The sequence below is a fragment of the Dermacentor albipictus genome, chromosome 7 (assembly GCF_038994185.2).
Source record: "Dermacentor albipictus isolate Rhodes 1998 colony chromosome 7, USDA_Dalb.pri_finalv2, whole genome shotgun sequence".
NCBI lineage: Eukaryota > Metazoa > Arthropoda > Arachnida > Ixodida > Ixodidae > Dermacentor > Dermacentor albipictus.
In genome coordinates, this window is record NC_091827.1 from 138,417,474 (window position 1) to 138,435,880 (window position 18,407).

General features: G+C 46.2%; 1 protein-coding gene across 6 annotated transcripts in view; it reads left to right on the forward strand.

Moving 5' to 3' along the window:
- Window positions 1-18,407, forward strand: part of Asator (tau-tubulin kinase asator) — a 476,910-nt gene that overhangs the window by 330,357 nt on the left and 128,146 nt on the right. The window lies entirely within an intron of this gene.

Genomic DNA, 18,407 nt, shown 5'->3' on the forward strand with positions numbered 1-18,407 from the left:
CGAGGGCCACGAGTTGCGACATTATCGGGCGACATGACCAATGTGGCGACAGGGGAAACATTGTCTGGTCGCCTGCAGTTCTTCGCAATGTCGGGTTGCGATAACGCGGAGAGAAGCGTCGTGGTGGAGCGAAAATAGTAGTACGGCGTTCTTTGAATTTGTGGTGGGCGACAGCACAGACAGAGTCCAGCACAGATTCCTGGTCAGTGCTTTCAAGTTCCTGGCGAGCAATGCCTTGTACGAGGGGAACTGAAAAAAAGTAGCATCAGGGCTACGTGAACAGAAAGCTGCGAGCGCCATCGCATCTACTTCACGTCGAAAAATTCGCACCACGTGCTCTGACGTCGACGCATGCTGCTGTGCGAGCTGATCTTCACACGTCGACGTTGCACTAGTATTGGGAAGTCTGGCGAATGGTTGTAGGACGCGTCGGCTGCTGGCCTGCACATATTGTCAGCACTCTTTGATGACAGCATCAATTGTAGAGCAGTTTTTGCAGACGAAAGATTAATGGCGTTGTCAGCAATTACCTTGAGCACATGCCCTACCTTCTCAGTTTCTGTCGTGTCGTGATCGGCTTTACGACAAAGCCCCAGCACGACTTGGATGTACGAAACATAGGACTCCGTGAGGGATTGTGCACGGGAGGCAAGTTCCTGATTTGCGGTAATTTTACGGCCGGCTGGTTTGCCAAACAACTCTGTCAACCTCTTTTTTGCATTGGTACCAGTTGGTCAGCTCCTCTTCATCGTTTTCAGACAACACCTTTGCCGTGCCTCTTAGGTAGAACAACAGGTTAGCTAGCATAAGCGTAGGGTCCCATCTTTTGATTCCACTCACGCGTTCATAGATAGCCACCCACTCTTCAACGTCGGCGCCATCAGTCCTGCAGAAAGTTCCGGGATCCGTGGGTTGCACAACGATAACCGAAAGTGACAGCGACGTAGCTGGCAATGGTGACGTTGGAGGCGGCAACAACGTTGACGCCGTGTGCTCACCGTTATTCATGTATAGGACGTTGATGCGACATCCACTGTGGAGCTGGGTTTGCAGCCGTGGTACCCCGCACATCCACAAATATGTTACGGGGATCTTGGGAGTATAGAGAGACTGTATTTACAATGTATATACAAGCAGAGGCAATGAGGTTAAGATCGCCGACTAGCAACAACACGGAGCAGCCAGCGTCTCGCGATCTTCTTCATTTCTCTTCTTTTTTCCCTCCCTAAATCGGGAACACAGTCTTAGTAATCAAGAAATTGAGGTAAGTACAGGACATGACTAGAGGCTCCCCCGAGAAATTCAAGTACGTGTCCGATGACGAATGTGCTCCTCATCTAAATTCTGTCACTAGCACTGAAACACTTGTTGCAAAAAGCATGCCTGTATTGTACTACAGGACGAAATAAAATGCTACTTGTACAGTTCTATTCCATTTCTAGGCAAAATAACTTATTGAGTTTACGGTTAGTGACGAGGGTGGTCGAAAACTCATGTTTTCTCTCGACTTCGGCCCACCTACGATATCGTGTTTCAGTAGTCGTGTTATAGCTCGCAAAACTCGCAAAAAGTGCAAGCAGCAGAGAATTCAATTTCGATGTGATTTCGCGAGATACCCGAGCGTTCTACGCCGCTTGGTCAAAACGCAGCTGCAGAGGCGAATCCACCAATCGCTCTTGGCTAGGAACCGCCGCCTGTCGGGTGCCGTTTTAGTGGCCGATGGCAGCAAACATACAGTTACCGTCGTCATCATCATCATCTGGCTACGCCCACTGCAGGGCAAAGACCTCTCCCATACGTCTCCAACTACCCCAGTCATGTGCTAATTGTGGTCATAATATCCCTGCAAACTTCTTAATCTCATCCGCCCACCTAACTTTCTGCCGCCCCCCGCTACGCCTCCCTTCTCTTGGAATCCAGTCCGTAACTCTTAATGAGCATCGGTTATCTTCCCTCCTCGTTAGATGCCCTGGCCATGCCCATTTCGTTTTCTAGATTTCAACTAAGATGTCACTAACTCGCGTTTGTTCCCTCACCCACTCTGCTCTCTTCTTATCCCTTAACGTTAGACCCATCCTTCTTCTTTCCAAACCGCGTTGCGTCGTCCTCAATTTAAGTAAAACCCTTTTCATAAGCCGCCAGGTTTCAGCCCCGAGTGTGAGTACTGGTAAGACAAAGCTGTTATACACTTTTCTCTTGAGGGATAATGGCAACCTGCTCTTCATGATCTGAGAATGCCTTCCAAACGCATCTCAGCCCATTTTTATTCTTCTGATTATTTCAGTTTCATGATCCGGATCAGTGGTCACTGTCTGTCCTAAGTAGATGAATTCCCTTATCACTTCCAGTGCCTCGCTACCTATCGTAAACTGTTGTTCTCTTCCGAGACTGTCAAGAGGAAGCTTTAGCTCGGGCCCAACTCCGACGCGGCCTATTCAAATACATGTAAAACGCAAAAGCTATTTTCTGAGTGAACCCTCGACCGATTTTAATGAAATTTGTTGCATTTGAGAGAGAAAGTTAACGTGTAGTGACTGCTGGAAGCGGAATTTCGATTGGATTTCTGAAATTTGTTAAAGGAATATTTAAGAATTCGGAAGTTTGAAAAAGAAAATAGACGCACGAAATTTATAAACTAATGGCTCTGCACCAAGAACAGATACTGCGGTTCTGTAAACGGCATCCATTACATCAGTCAACGAGCACAAATTTGGTATGTCAATTTATATCTTACATGAATTTGTTACGTTGTTTACAAGGATTCTGCAAAAGCTGTATTTCCGAACTACAGAATTTTTCGAGACTGATGTGTAACATATCAATTTAGTCCGCTTTTGTTGTACTGTCGTATGTAATTCATAGAGGTGTGATGTCATTTCGCCTTGCTGAGTAACAGAGTTTTAAACTTGACAGTCTTGTTTTCTGAAATTTTTTCATTTTTGCGACATTTAATAAAGAAGTCACGACAGAAATCAAAAATTCGAAACCAATGGTCACTAGATATGGCGTTTTTCTTTTAAATGCAACAAGCTTTGCCAAATTCGGTGCAGTGGTTGCCAAAAGAAAAACGAATTCTTGTTTTACATGTATTTAGATAGGAGCACCAGAGCTTACACTTCTTCTTAAACATTACTTTAGTTTTCTGCAGATTAATTTTTAGACCCACCCTTCTGCTTTGCCTGTCAAGGTCAGGCGAAATGCATTGCAATTGGTCCCCTGAGTTACTAAGCAAGACAATATCATCAGCGAATCGTAAGTTACTAAGGTATTCTCCATTAACTTTTATTCCCAATTCTTCTCAATCCAGGGCTCTGAATACCTCCTGTAAACACGCTGTGAATAGCATAAGAGAGATCGTATCTCCCTGCCTGAGGCCTTTCCTATTCGGGATTTTGTTGCTTTCTTTATGGAGGACTACGGTGGCTGTGGAGCCACTATAGATATCTTCCAGTATTTTTACATATGACTGGACTACACTGTTAGGCTTGCCGTCTGGCACCACGTGCAGAAAGGAATTTCATCTGACCACCTTTGTCGAAACGAGGCCTGACTTCTGCGATGGTTGGCGTCCCGCACCACATGCAGAAAGGACTTTTCTCTCACGCGACCTTGTTCATCGAAATCAGGCGTGACTTCTCCTGCCATGGTTGGCGTCCTGCACCACGTGCCAGAAAGAACCTTCTCTCACCCGACCTTCTTCTACCAGGTCTCGTCGAAATGAAGCGCGACTTCCTAATTCGCCATGACCATTTCGAGTGTCTGCTGGTCTAGCCGAAGCCCTGCAGCGTACAGGCCTCTTTTGTGTGTGTGTGTGCGCGTTTAGAGAGATCCTTTCCTCGAACAAACTACAGGAGAACTTCAACGTACCCGAAACGCGCAGAAGAGACGGACAAGCGTCCACAATTCTAGGAGAAGGGACGGCCTCCTCCTTGCAGTAGGCTCGGTATAACCAGAGGAGGAGGGGCGCTCTTTTTTTGTGCTGGTCACGTGACGTCGACGGAAGCAAGATCCCTCCCACGATTGTAGAGAGCCTATTTAGGGGCTTCGAAATATAATTTGATCACGTCATGCTCTTTTCGTTTTCTTTCACCAATTTTTGAATAAGCCGTGCATGATTCGCACTAGAAATCATCTCGCCCTTTGCTTGGTCGCCATGGTCTACCGGATGCCTGCATCCCGCCGACGACGCCACGCTACCCAACAAGTAACGTCGGTCGAGCTTCAATAGGCAGGCGTCGCTATAACTCGGGAGCAGTACGATACGCTACCCTGGAGTACGAAAAAAACTGACTGGCAGCGATTGGGATACGGAACCCTGGAGACTCCAACTTGGACGACAACTACGAGATCTTAGCCTCTTCGTCCTGGTGACAACGTTCGAAAGGAAGGTGTCCGGATTCATGACTGCATATGGTGAGTGCACGGCTTTTCTTCACTAAGATATCACTTGGCTTTACGTGTTTGTTTGCAAAGTACAGTGCAGTGATTTTTTATTCTTTGACGGAAGTTTCGAGTACGTAAAGGTTATAGAGTAAAGAGTTAGCAGCACTAAGAGCAGCTATGAACTTGAAGGCACTCAAGAAACTGGAATTGTTGAGCTTGGCCAAAGAGTTGGGCCTCCAAATTGCCGAATCAAAGAGAAAGCCGGAGGTCATTGAGGCGATCGAAGCGATCGGCGCCGACGACGATGAACTGAAGGAATGCCTAGAGAGCATTGCAGAGAAAGAGGAAGAGCGTAAGCGCTTAGAAGAAAAAGAGGAGCTTGACCATGTTGCACGCGACGCACGTGAACTGAAGCCCCTAGAGATTGAGCTCCTGAAAGCTCAAAATTCTGAAAGACCTATCGCAGAGGCACGTGAAAGCGAGCGCAGAATGACAGACTTTATGGCACCCTATGCAGCAGGAGGGGACATAGGTCTTTTTCTGGTGCAATTTTAGCGCACGTGTGAAGAGGCGAAATTCGCGAGAAACCCACGGCCGCAACGCTTGCTTACGTTACTGCCACGCGAGCTAGCTGGTATCATCGCCCGCATGGGGAAAGAAGAAGCAGAGGACTTCGATGAAGTCAAAGCGAAGCTGTTTAAAAAGTACAGATTATGAGCGGAAGCATTCAGGCGAAAATTCTGGGAAGTCGACAAGGCCAAAAGCAAGTCATACTCAGATTTTGCACACACCTTGGAGGTAAACCTGAAGGAATGGCTCAGAGAAGAGGGTGCACTCGGCGACGCCGAAAAGACAACGCAGTGCGTTGCTTTAAAACAGTTTTACCGCCGCCTGCCAGTAAACATCAAGTATTGGATTCAGGATAGGCCAGGCGTAGACACTATCACGAGAGCGGCCGTTCTCGCTGAGGAGTATGTAACTCGCCGTGCGGATGAAGGCAACGAAGCTCTTAAGAAGGAGATGAATAAATACACACCCGACAAGCCAAAGCGATGGTCAAAGTCGAGTCGGTATAAAACAATATAAAGGTCAGATTCGGCGATGAAAACTAGTAACGAGGACAGCGAGGGAGAAAAGGAACCACCCGAACGGAGTGCAGAAAGGCAGAAGGAAAAAACTTTCGAGGCAAAGAAACCAGCAGTTTGCTACAACTGCCAGCAAACGGGGCATATCTCCGTGGGGGGCAGAAATCCCAAACTTGTGTTGATGTCACTAACTAGTAAAGCAGAAAATCTCAACTTACTGAAACCATACATTCGAGACCACTAGGTAAATGGCAAACCGTGTAGAGTGCTTCGTGACTCGGCAGTCACAATGGATGTAGTGCATCCGTCGTACGTAGAGGAAGGCCAATTCACACGAGAATGTGCTTCGATAAGGCAAGCCGTAGAGGCCTCCAGTGTTTGTCTCCCTGTGGCCAAGATTCGTATCGAAGGCCCTTTTGGAGTACTGGACACTGAAGCCGCCGTCTCGGCACATCTCCCGCCGCAGTATCCGTATTTGTTTTCCTAACAATCAGAGCATTTGATACGACGCAAGGGAATCGGGTTTAGTGAGGGAACAGTGCAAGCCTTAAGTCGTTCCGAGGCAAGGGAGCTCGCGGTCAAGGCAGTGTACGAATGTCCAGTCGTGGAGGAAGCCGGTTTGCCGGATGATTCGTCAACCGATACCAAACAGGACAGCCCTGTAGGAGATAATGCGGAACGTACACCAGCAAATGAAGTGGTCAGGAAAGCACCAGAGCCTGAAATGTCTCGCGAGGCAGAATGCAGATAAAGTTTATTGAATGTAAACCCTGCCACATTGATTGCTGAGCAGGAAAAATACAATACAATACAATACAATACAATACAATACAATACAATACAATACAATCTTTATTGTGCATAAGGAAAACAAAGTACATATAGCAGGCCAACCAAAGCCTCAGAGGGCTTGACTGGCAGTGCCTGACAGTCAGGTCACAGAAAATTGCACAGGGTTAATAGCGGAGTTAGCTATTAGCGGGTCGGAAGAAAATGTTGAAAAGTTATACAAAATGGTACATCAAACATCGACAATTCTAAGTTGTTTCTTAATCTCACCTCTTGTGTTTGCTTCTAACACAGACGCTGGCAATTTATTAAATATGGCTGGAACATAGTATTGCCGTGTTCTCCTTCCGTACTTTGTCGCAGCCTTGGGGATGACGAAAGGTTCCTTCGGTCTTAAGGAGCGGACAGGCGTATATCGTGTTTTAAAATCGTTATTCTAGAAGTGTTTAATTACAAAACTTTCGATAATCAGAGAAGTGAAGTTTGGCAAATTCAGCAACCTAAAGACGTCTGTATCTTGCTTTGGACACAAATCGTAAGCCACTGTTGACAGCAGTGAACGTAAAATTGAATTAATTCTTGAGCTCCACCTAAGAGTACAATGGCCATACACAATCAAGCCATAACGTAGCACACTGTAGGCTAAAGCATGCACAATAATTTTTCGAACGGAGATTGGCATAAGACATCGCATATTGTATAATACACGGGAGACCGCGCGCAGCCTTTTACATATGTGTGATAATTGCGAGTTCCATAAAAGATCACAATCAAAAAGCAACCCAAGATACTTAACAGAAGATGTATTTTTAACAGGTTGACATGTACATCCAAAACAGTCTGATGTGTGCAAGAATAATTGTGTCGTAGGCAGGATTTTTTTCATGGGGTTATGGAAACAGACAAGTCGCGTTTTAGAACGGTTGATGCTTATTAAATTAGCCGCAAACCAGTCCATAGCTTTAGTTGCCTCATTCTGTAAGGAGCTGATTGCATCAGAGTAATTAGTTGCACAAGATACAAGAACAGTATCATCGGCATATTGATATATATAATTACCTACTACATTTGACAAATCATTCACATAAATGTTAAAAAGCAGGGGGCTTAATATTGAGCCCTGAGGGACTCCAGAATGAATACTGGTAAAAACACTTAAACTATCTCCCACCTTTACACACTGTCGCCTATCCTGCAGAAAGTTAGTTAGTAAATTCAAGAATGACCCACGAAAGCCTAGGAGAGACAGTTTCTGCAACAAAATCTCATGACAAACACTGTCAAATGCCTTAGAGGCATCCATAAAGAGGGCACCTGCTACCCGGTTACGGTCTAGTGTCAAGTTTAAAAGATCAGAGAAAGCTTCTAACAGCGTTTGTGTACCTCTCCCCTGTACAAATCCATACTGATGTGATGACAATACATTATGTTTATCTAGAAACTGTGTTACCGTGAGAGCCACATGTTTTTCTAATATTTGAGCTATACAGGGAATTATCGAAATAGGTCTGTAATTTTCAATGCTATTGCGTGCACCTTGCTTGTGAAGCGGAATTACAATTGCGGTTTTCATATCAACTGGAATCACACCACCATCCAAAACAAAGTTTAAAAGGGATAGCAATACAAGTTTAATTGCGTCAAAATTTCTCTGAAGTTCATTTACAGAAATTTTGTCGAAGCCAGGTGATTTGTTCGTCTTAAGATTGAAGACAATGGACCTTAATTCTTCAAGCGATAGTAAAGGAAGATATGCGGAACCTAGCAAGCTATCTGTTAAAGTACACACCGATGGTTGCCGTGTCCTCGACCCCGAGACACTTGAAAAGAACTGATTAAATAAGTTTGCCACAGTTTCCTCGTCTGCAGAAAAATAAGATGCAAGACGCTGTTTAGGCGTTGAAATGTTGCCGCCTCTAGGTTATTGATTAGGGACCATGTTTTCTTTATGTCAGATCGAGCTTCTTGAAATTTCTTTCTAAAATAAACGCGCTTCGCAAGTCTGATCATTGCATTCACTTTGTTTCTGGCACATTTATGTCTTAAGCGCGTGTCGTTGCAGTTTGACGACCGCTTGGCCTTGGTCCACAACAAATCTTTTTCCTTTATAGCAGCTAGGATTTCGCTGGTCATCCATTTCTGACTCAGGTTACGTTGCCTGACTTTGACAATGCGTGTTGCCGCCTGCCTGAAAGCATCAAACACAGCTACAAATTCACGGTACATGTTTTCCGGTGACACAGTGCATAAAAAATTATCCCAATCATTTTTCTGGACTAGTTTATCAAAAAACCTTGGGTCAATTATACAAATTTTTTTGACAGAGTTAATAGCCTCCGATAACAAAGGATTCACAGTCTGTTTCAGTGAACAGCAGACGAAGTAGTGGTCAGGAAGCTTAACCTGTGCAATGGTAGATTTTACTTCCAGATTATGGGCTCTAACATTTACGTGATCAATGCAGGATGAAACAAGACGTTGCGATAGGAATTCTTCGCGAGTTGCTGCATGGATTGTCATTTCAATTCCCCATTTAGATAGCGTATCTAAATAATCAGCAACTATTCCTACTGTTGGACGTAACGTATCTATATTAATGTCACCTGTGAGGCAAATACATTCATCGGTTCCTAAACGTGATAACGCGGAGTCGAGCTCATCCAAAAAAAGACGCCTGTTACCACATGGGGGACGATATACAGAACGCAAGGCCAACGAAAATCGAGGATTAGATAAGCGGAGAGCAACAGTTTCGGCATGGTCGAAAGGCAAGTGTAGTTCGGAGACTGACCAAGTGTTTTTTACGAAGACAGCCACGCCTCCACCCTTCCGGACCGGACGAAAAAAGGAGAATGACTGATAGTCCGGTAGCGCGAAACTAGAAAATAGGCCTGGCGAGATATTTATCTCGGTGAGTACGATGACATCAAAAAGCAGTGGAACAGAAGATAGAATGGCTACTAAATGGTCCCAGTGCCTACGAATGCTTCTGATGTTTACGTGAGTAACATGGAAAGCGTCGTTACCCGGATAACAAAAAAAAACGCGAAATTTCTAAAAGGTCATTGCAAACCTTGAAAGTAGTAGTCATGACTAGGTAAGCCTCTCAATGTCCAATTTTCTATTAATTCGAACGAGTGGAGCGCCGTCTGCTTTCTTTGCAAACACCTTGCCATTTCTTGTCCAAACGTATTTGAAGGACATTTCCTTTGCTTTAGTGCGAGCTAGCCAGAACAGCTCACGATTAACCCGTGTGAGGTTGTCATTGAAATACAACCGTGGAAAATCATTCTGAACTAATCTTGGCAAGTTGTTACGTGATCGAAGCCATTGTTCCTTCGCTTCAACGGAACACATCTGGACAAGAATAGCTGGTGCAGTATTGTCCCTACTGGGTAGACGGTGGATAGCGGAGACTTGAGTTGCCGCAAAGTTAGGTACCTCAAGTTGTTGCGCAAGATCACTGAGGAAGGATTGCAAATTCTCCTTTGGCTTGCTGGGAAACCCATGTATCTAGAAATTCTTTCTCCTACTATACTGCTCCATTTCATTCATTTGCTCACTTATCTTGTCGACCTGGTCTGACTGGAACTCGACGGTAGAAGACAGTGAGTCAACCTTACAACGTAATTCCGCCACCTCCGTCTGATTTTTGTTGACTGTCTCCAATACCGAGTCATATTTTGTGGAAAGAAATTCTATTGAAGTCTGCACTACCTGTATCGAGTTCTCGATCTTTCCAACTGAGTCCTTAAATGCTAGAAGTTCCTGTACTGTCGTGGCGAGTATTTCTACGCTAGATGCAAGTCGGTCAAGTTTTTCATTTACAGCAGTAAATTCCTGTGCAAACGATTCTTCTTTTGCGGTCTGTGTGAAGTCTCCTTGTGTGCTTTTTTCCGGTCGACATGTTTGGCACAGCAGGTTTCACGTTTAACTGAACTCATTTTTGCGTAGCTGTTTTCAACTACTGTAGAGCATCGTTTTCCAAGGTGGAAACCTTCTTGGCAAGCCGAACATGTTAAAAATTTCGCATCCAAAGGTAATGGCTTAGAGCAAGCAGCACAATCAGAAGGCATTTCTGTGCAGTCAGCGGCAAAAAATTACAATAATAAAATAAGTAAGAGCAAAAGGCTCACCTGCCGAAAGGCAGGAAATGATTAGCTCCGGGAACGTATTTGCCGCTGACTGCAAAGAAGCCGAGCGATGCTGTTCCTTAAGTAGACATTCCCAAGCGTCTGGGGTGCAGGCTAGGTGATGTGCTGACGAGAAGGTGACAGCTTGCGGACGAAAACTGCAGACGGAAGCACGCTGTCTGCGCAGACCCTGCGCAGATCCAGGTTCACCGATGCCAGCGGCTGCACTGCCCGTGTCTCAGTGAAGCGTCCGATGACCGCATGCAGTACCTGCCGAAAGGCATGAAATGATTAGCTCCGGGAACGTATTTGCCGCTGACTTAGGCCCGACGCTAAAGAAGGTGCGGCCAAACAGAACGTAAAGTTCCTCAAGAGGGCAGGCGTCCTCTATAGGAAGTAGACCAGTCGAAAGTGAGTGCAATTCGCCCAACACGTGGTGCCGCATCCCTATCGTGAGCAGCTCCTGCACCTGGTTCACGGGGGCTTTTGGACAGGGCATCTGGGCATTCTCAAAATAAAGTACCGCTTATTCCAGGAATTTTACTGGCCGGGCTGCCTTCGAGAAGTAGAAGCATTTGTAAGAATCTGCGACACATGACAACGCATAGGCAAGCCTGGAGAAAAGGCTAAAGCGCCAATGAGACCTGTTCCCATTATCACGGAGCCATTTCGCAGGCTCATAATAGACACAGTGGGACGACTGCCTGCAACGCGGTCTGGCTATCGATATATTCTTACTGCACTATGCCCCGCAACGAAATTTCCCGAGGCAGTGCCTCTCCAAAGAACTAAGCTCGGTGGAGAATGTGAACGCGCTTTTATCTATCTTCGCGCGAGTAGGCTTTCCCGCAGAAATCCAGTCAGATCAAGGATCCGTCTTTGCGAGCGCACTGACCTCGACGTTTCTGGGAAGGTGCGGTATTAAAATTATATATAGCTCAGTGTACCACCCACAGTCAAACGTGGTAGAGAAAGTCCACTCAGTCATGAAAGGGCTTCTGCGAGCCCTTTGTTATGAGCACGAAGCCGAATCGGAGAGTTGCTTGCCTGCAGCAATGTTCGCGCTTCGATCTGCACCGCACGAATCAACAGGTTTTACACCTTCAGAGCTCGTTTACGGACGCTGCCTTCGCTCCCCTCTTCGCATTGTTCGAGAAGCCTGGGAAGGCCGGGCAGACGATACTTCGGTTGTGACATACGTGCTAGAGCTGTTGGACCGTCTGCAAGCTTCTCAGCAATTAGCAGAGCAGGAAAGGTGTAAGGCACAAAGCAATGTTCGCGCTTCGATCTGCACCGCACGAATCAACAGGTTTTACACCTTCAGAGCTCATTTACGGACGCTGCCTTCGCTCCCCTCTTCGCATTGTTCGAGAAGCCTGGGAAGGCCGGGCAGATGATACTTTGGTTGTGACATACGTGCTAGAGCTGTTGGACCGTCTGCAAGCTTCTCAGCAATTAGCAGAGCAGGAAAGGTGTAAGGCACAAAGCAATGTTCGCGCTTCGATCTGCACCGCACGAATCAACAGGTTTTACACCTTCAGAGCTCATTTACGGACGCTGCCTTCGCTCCCCTCTTCGCATTGTTCGAGAAGCCTGGGAAGGCCGGGCAGATGATACTTTGGTTGTGACATACGTGCTAGAGCTGTTGAACCGTCTGCAAGCTTCTCAGCAATTAGCAGAGCAGGAAAGGCGTAAGGCACAAAGCAATGCTATGCATTAGTGTGACGAGACGGCTAGCACGCGACGCTTTGAAGTGGGGGAAAACGTAATGATCCTGAAGCCCTCGTTGAAAAACAAACTAGAGGTTCAATGGGACGGACCGGTTGGCATAATTCAGAAATTATCTGACAGAAATTACGTAATCACCAACCGGGTAAGCGAAAGACACCCCCCCCCCCCCCCAAGTGTACCATAGCAATCTACTTAAACCCTACCGGCAGAGGAAAGCCATTGTGAACATGTCCCTTAACCAACCAGAGGAAATGCCTGTTGACTTTCCAGAGTTAACAGCAGCGACGGAGGTAAAAGACATTTAAGAGGCCATTGACAAGTTCTAGAACAGGCGGTGTTGAATCTCTATCAAAGGGCCGAACTGAGGGAACTCGTGTTTGAATTTGCAGACGTATGTTCAGACACGCCGGGCAGGACCACTGCGATCGTTCACAATATCGAGTTAACCTCGTCGGACCTAATTCGTTAGAAAGCTTATCGCGTTTCGCCTCTTTAGCGTGAAGTCATGGCCGCTGAAAAGAAGAAGATGTTAGTGCTAGGTGTAATCGAGCCAGAAGAGAGTGATTATACCTCGCCTCTTATTTTGGTTGAGGTACAAGGAGAGGAGCCGCGGCCATGTATCGACTACCACAGGCTCAATTTAATCACGAAGGACCAGACTTATCCAATACCGCATATCGAGGAAAAGCTTGAGAAAGTGAGCAGTGCTAATTTCATCGCTATGCTCGATTTACTCAGAAGGTATTGGCAGGTTCCGTTGACCGAGATGGCAAGCAGGCTTGCGGCGTTTATTTCCCCTATGGGAACCTTTCGACCGAAAGCGCTGAGCTTCGGATTGAAGAATGCGCCGTATTGCTTCTCTAGCCTTATGGACCACATGCTACGAGGAATGGAGAACTTTGCATTTCCGCGTCTCGATGACATAGCAATCTTCTCTTCATCATGTGCCGACCATATGCAACACCTGCGAACCGTGCTGTGTCGTCTACGAGAGGCCAACGTAACTGCTAAGGCTCCCGAATGCCAATTAGGGCGCGCGGAGGTAGCTTATCTAGGTCATGTAATAGGGCAAGCACATCGTCGCCCTTCCGAGGTTAAATTGACCTCAATAAACAACTTCCCGCAACCACGTGCCAAGCGGGACATCAGATCATTCCTTGGCTTGCCGGGTTATTACCAAAGAAATATCCCCGGGTATTCCGAGATTGCGAGTTCTTTTACGGATGCTCTCAGAAAAACAGAACCACAAACGGTAAAGTGGGATGACGAAAAAGAAAAGGCTTTTAGTATGCTGAAGAATGCATTAACTTGTCAGCCAGTGTTGAACGCGCCCGACTACTCTAAGCCATTCAGTGTGATGCCAGCGACAGGGGTATGGTGGTGGTGCACTGTCAAAAGAGAGATGACAAAAACGAACACCCTGTACTGTACGCCAGTAGAAAGCTTTCAGTACGTGAGGAAGCATACAGTGCATCAGAAAAGGAATGCGCCTGCTTAGTATGGGCGCTGCAGAAGCTAGCTTGCTATATCGCTGGTTCAAGGTTCACCATAGAGTCTGACCACTGTACCCTCACACTGCTGCAGTCCCAGTCTACGAAAAACGGTCGTCGTTTGCGCTGGAGCTTGCCTCTTCAAAAGTACAGCTTCGATATTCGCTACAAGAAATGTAAGCTTAACGGCAATGCCGACGGTTTGAGTCCTTGCCCCTAGAGTAAGGAAAGCCTCATGCTAATCAGGGTTTCCGTGGTATCATTAGGTTCGTTCATACGTTTTTTTCCTAAGTGTAGTCAATGGTTAGCTGATTTAAATAACCACGTCTTAACGATTTCATGAAATGGCTGTTTTTAGTATTCAGGGGGGGAGGACGCGCGTAAGGAATGGGAAAGTTGTAGCGGGTTTTCTTTCTTTTTAAAAGCCGGGTGTGTCTTAGAGGAGGGTGGCCTTGTGCTCGCTGCTTTGTGGTCGTCGGTCCAGAACTTTTCTAGGGTGATTGCTTGCCCACGCAGGAGACGAAACGTTGCGAGACCTGCTTGCAAGACCAATTTCACCGGACCGGGCCAGGGAGAAAAGTGACAATAGCAGCCACGGCGATTAATGACAACTCCCACGAATCTACCAGCTACGAACTAAGGGTTCGTCACCTCTAAGGGGAATTCCGCTACTGAAACACCGATCCCTCGCACAGCGGCTGCTGGCTACTACGCGTCGGGATCTTCCTCCCCCGCCGGAGATGCTGTTAGGGTTGGCGTCTGGCACCACGTGCAGAAAGGAATTTCGTCCAACCGTCTTCGTCGAAATGAGGCGTGACTTCTCCAACGAGGGTTGGCGTCTCACACCACGTGAAGAAAGGACTTTTCTCTCACGCGACCTTGCTCGTCGAAATGAGGCGTGACTTCTCCTGCGATGGTTGGCGTCCTGCACCACGTGCAGAAAGAACTTTCTCTCACCCGACCTTCTTCCACCAGGGCTCGTCGAAATGAAGCGCGACTTCCTAATTCGCCATGACCATTTCGAGTGTCTGCTGGTCAGACGAAAGCCCCGCAGTGTACAGGCCTCTTTTGTGTGTGTGTGTGCGAGTTTAGACAGACTTTTTCCTCGAACAAACTACAGGATAATTTCAACGGACCCAAAACGCGCAGAGGAGACGGACAGGCTTCTACAATTCTAGAAGAAGGGATGGCCTCCTCCTTGCAGCAGGCTGGGTATACCCAAAGGAGGAGGGGCCCTCTTTTTTTGTGCCGGTCACGTGACGTCAACGGAAGCAAGATCCCTCCCACGATTGTAGAGAGCCTATATAATTTGATCGCATCATGCTCTTCTATTTTTCTTGCACCAATTTTTGAATAAACCGTGCATGTTTTGCACGAGAAATCATCTCGCCCTTGCTTGGTCGCCATGGTCTACCGGATGCCTGCATCCCGCCGACGACACCACGCTACCCAACAAGTAACGTCGCTCGAGCTTCAATAGGCAGGCGTCCGTACAACTCGGGAGCCGTACGATACGCTACCCTGGAGTACGCGACAACACCCTGATTCCGTATTGCCTCAATGACTGCGGAGGTTTCGAATGAAGCAAACGCTTTCTCGTAATCCTTAAGCTTAAATAACGGCCAACAACGTCGCTGTCTTCGAGAAAGGTTTTTGATCTGCAAGGCCGTTGTTGGCGAAGTACACAAAAGTTTCTTTAACGTGATACGTCTGCGGTCTAATGTAGCTCGGGTTAATTTACGTCGGCGTGGTGTGTCGTGGTGTGGGCGATGAAGAAGGAGATGATGAATTTCTTCATCTCCCAATCCACTATCCGATTCGGGGGTTTCCGCACGGCCAATTCTATGTAAGAAATGTTTTGCAGCCTGGCTTTAAGTGATGAATCGATTAACTGTAATCCGCCATTCTTCCCAATCTAGGTCTCTGAATACCTCTCGTAAAGAGGCTGTGAATAGCATTGGAGAGATCGTATCTCCCTGCCTGACGAGGGAAAATAGAGAAAAATAGAGGAATTCCGGGTAAAACTACAGAACATATATTCGGCTGTAAATCAGGAAGAGGGCCTTTGTGTTGAAGAAATGAGCGACAATCTTATGGGCATCATTAAGGAGTGTGCAAGAGAAGTGGGTGGTAACTCCGTCAGACAGCATACCAGTAAACTATTGCAGGAGACGAAAGATCTGACCAAGAAACACCAATGTATGAAAGCCTCTAACCCTACAGCTAGAATAGAACTGGCAGAACTTTCGAAGTAAAGCAACAAGCGTAAGACAGCTGACATAAGGAAGTATAATATGGATAGAATTGAACATGCTCTCAGGAACGGAGGAAGCCTAAAAGCAGTGATAAAGAAACAAGGAATTGGCAAGAATCAGATGTATGCGTTAACAGAAAAGGCCGGCAATATCATTACTAACATGGATGAGATAGTTAAAGTGGCTCAGGTGTTCTATAGAGATTTATACAGTACCAGCGGCGCCCACGACGATAATGGAAGAGAGCATAGTCTGGAGGAATTTGAAATCCAACAAGTAAAGCCGGAAGAAGTAAAGAAAGCCTTGGGAACTATGCAAAGGGGGAAGGCAGCTGGGGAGGATCAGGTAACAGCAGATTTGTTGAAGGATGGGGGGCAGATTGTTCTAGAAAAACTGGCCACCCTGTATGCACAATGCTTCATGACCTCGAGCGTACAGGAATCTTGGAAGAACGCTAACATATTTCCTAATCCTTAAGACAGGGGACGCAAAAGACTTGAAAAATTATACATCGATCAGTTTACTGTCCATTGCCTACAAAGTATTTACTAAGGTAATTGCAAATAGAATCAGGAGCACCTTAGACTTCCGTCAACCAAAGGACCTGGCAGGATTCCATAAAGGCTACTCAAAAATAGACCATATTCACAATATGAATCAGGTGATAGAGAAATGTGAGGAATATAACCAATCCTTATATATAGCTTTCATTGATTATGAGAAAGCGTTTGATACTGTCGAAACCTCAGCAGTCATGGAGGCATTACGGAATCAGGGTGTAGATGAGCCATATGTAAAAATACTGGAAGATATCTATAGCGGCTCCACAGCCACCATAGTCCTCCATAAAGCAAGCAACACAATCACAATTTAGAAAGGCATCAGGCAGTGAGATACAATCTCTCCAATGCTATTCACAGCGTGTTTACACGAGGTATTCAGAGACATGGACTGGGTAGAATTGGGGATAAGAGTTAATGGAGAATACATTAGTAACTTGCGATTCGCTGATGATATTGCCTTGCTTAGTAATTCAGGGGACCGATAGCACTGCATGCTCACTAACATGAAGAGGCAAAGCAGAAAGGCGGGTCTAAAAATCAATCAGCAGAAAACTAAAGTATTGTTTAACAGTCTTGGAAGAGAACAGCAGTTTACGATAGGTAGCGAGGCACTGGAAGGGGTAAGGGAATGCAACTACTTAGGGCAGGTAGTGACCGCCGATCCGGATCATGAGACTGAAATAATCTGGAGAATAAGAATGGGCTGGGGTGCGTTAAGCAGGCATTCTCAGATTATGAACATCAGGTTGCCATTATCCCTTAAGAGAAAAGTGTAGAACAGCTGTGTCTTACCAGTGCTGACGTACGGGGCAGGAACCAGAAGGCTTACGAAAAGGGTACTACTTAAATTGCGGACGACACAACGAGCTATGGAAAAAAGAATAATGGGTGTAACGTTAAGGGATAAGAAAAGAGCAGATTGGGTGAGGGAAGAAGCGCGAGTTAATGACATTTTATTTAAAATCAAGAAAACGAAAGGAGCATGGGCAGGCCATGTAATGACAACAGAAGATAACCGATGGTCATTAAGAGTTAGGGACTAGATAGCAAGGGAAGAGAAGCGTAGCAGGGAGCGGCAGAACGTTAGGTGGGCGGATGAGATTAAGAAGTTTGCAGGGACAACATGGCCACAATTAGTACATGACCGGGATAGTTGGAGAAGTATGGTAGAGGCCTTTGCCCTGCAGTGGGTATAACCAGGCTGATGATGATGTGGCAGCGGACAGTAAGCTGATCCGTCTGTAATTTTCGATGTCTTTGGCGTCGCCTTTCTTATGGAATAAGAATAGGTTGCTGTTCTTCGAAGATTCCGGTACGCTGGAGGTCATGAGGCATTGCGTATACAGGGTGGCCTGTTTCTCTAGAACAATCTGCCCACCATCCTTCAACAAATCTGCTGTTACCTGATCCTCCCCAACTGCCTTCCTCCTTTGCATAGCTCCCAAAGCTTTCTTTATTTCTTCCGTCGTTACCTTTGGGATTTCGAATTCCTCTAGACTATTCTCTGTTCCATTATCGTCATGGGTGCCACTGGCACTGTATAAATTTCTATAGAACTCCTCAGCCACTTGAACTATCTCATCCATATTAGTAATGATATTTCCGGCGTTGTCTGTTAACACATATATATGATTCTTGCCAATTCCTAGTTTCTTCTTCACTGTTTTTCGGCTTCCTCCATTCCTGAGAGCATGTTCAATTCTATCCATATTATACTTCCTTATGTCAGCTCTCTTACGGTTGTTGCTTAACTTCGAAGGTTCTGCCAGTTCTATTCTAGCTGTAGGGTTAGATGCTTTCATACATTGCGTTTCTTGATCAGATCTTTCGTCTCCTGCGATAGTTTGCTGGTATCCTGTCTAACGGAGTTACCTCCGACTTCTATTGCACACTCCTTAATGATGCCCACAAGATTGTCGTTCATTGCTTCAGCACTAAGGTCCTCTTCCTGAGTTAAAGCCGAATACCGGTTCTGTAG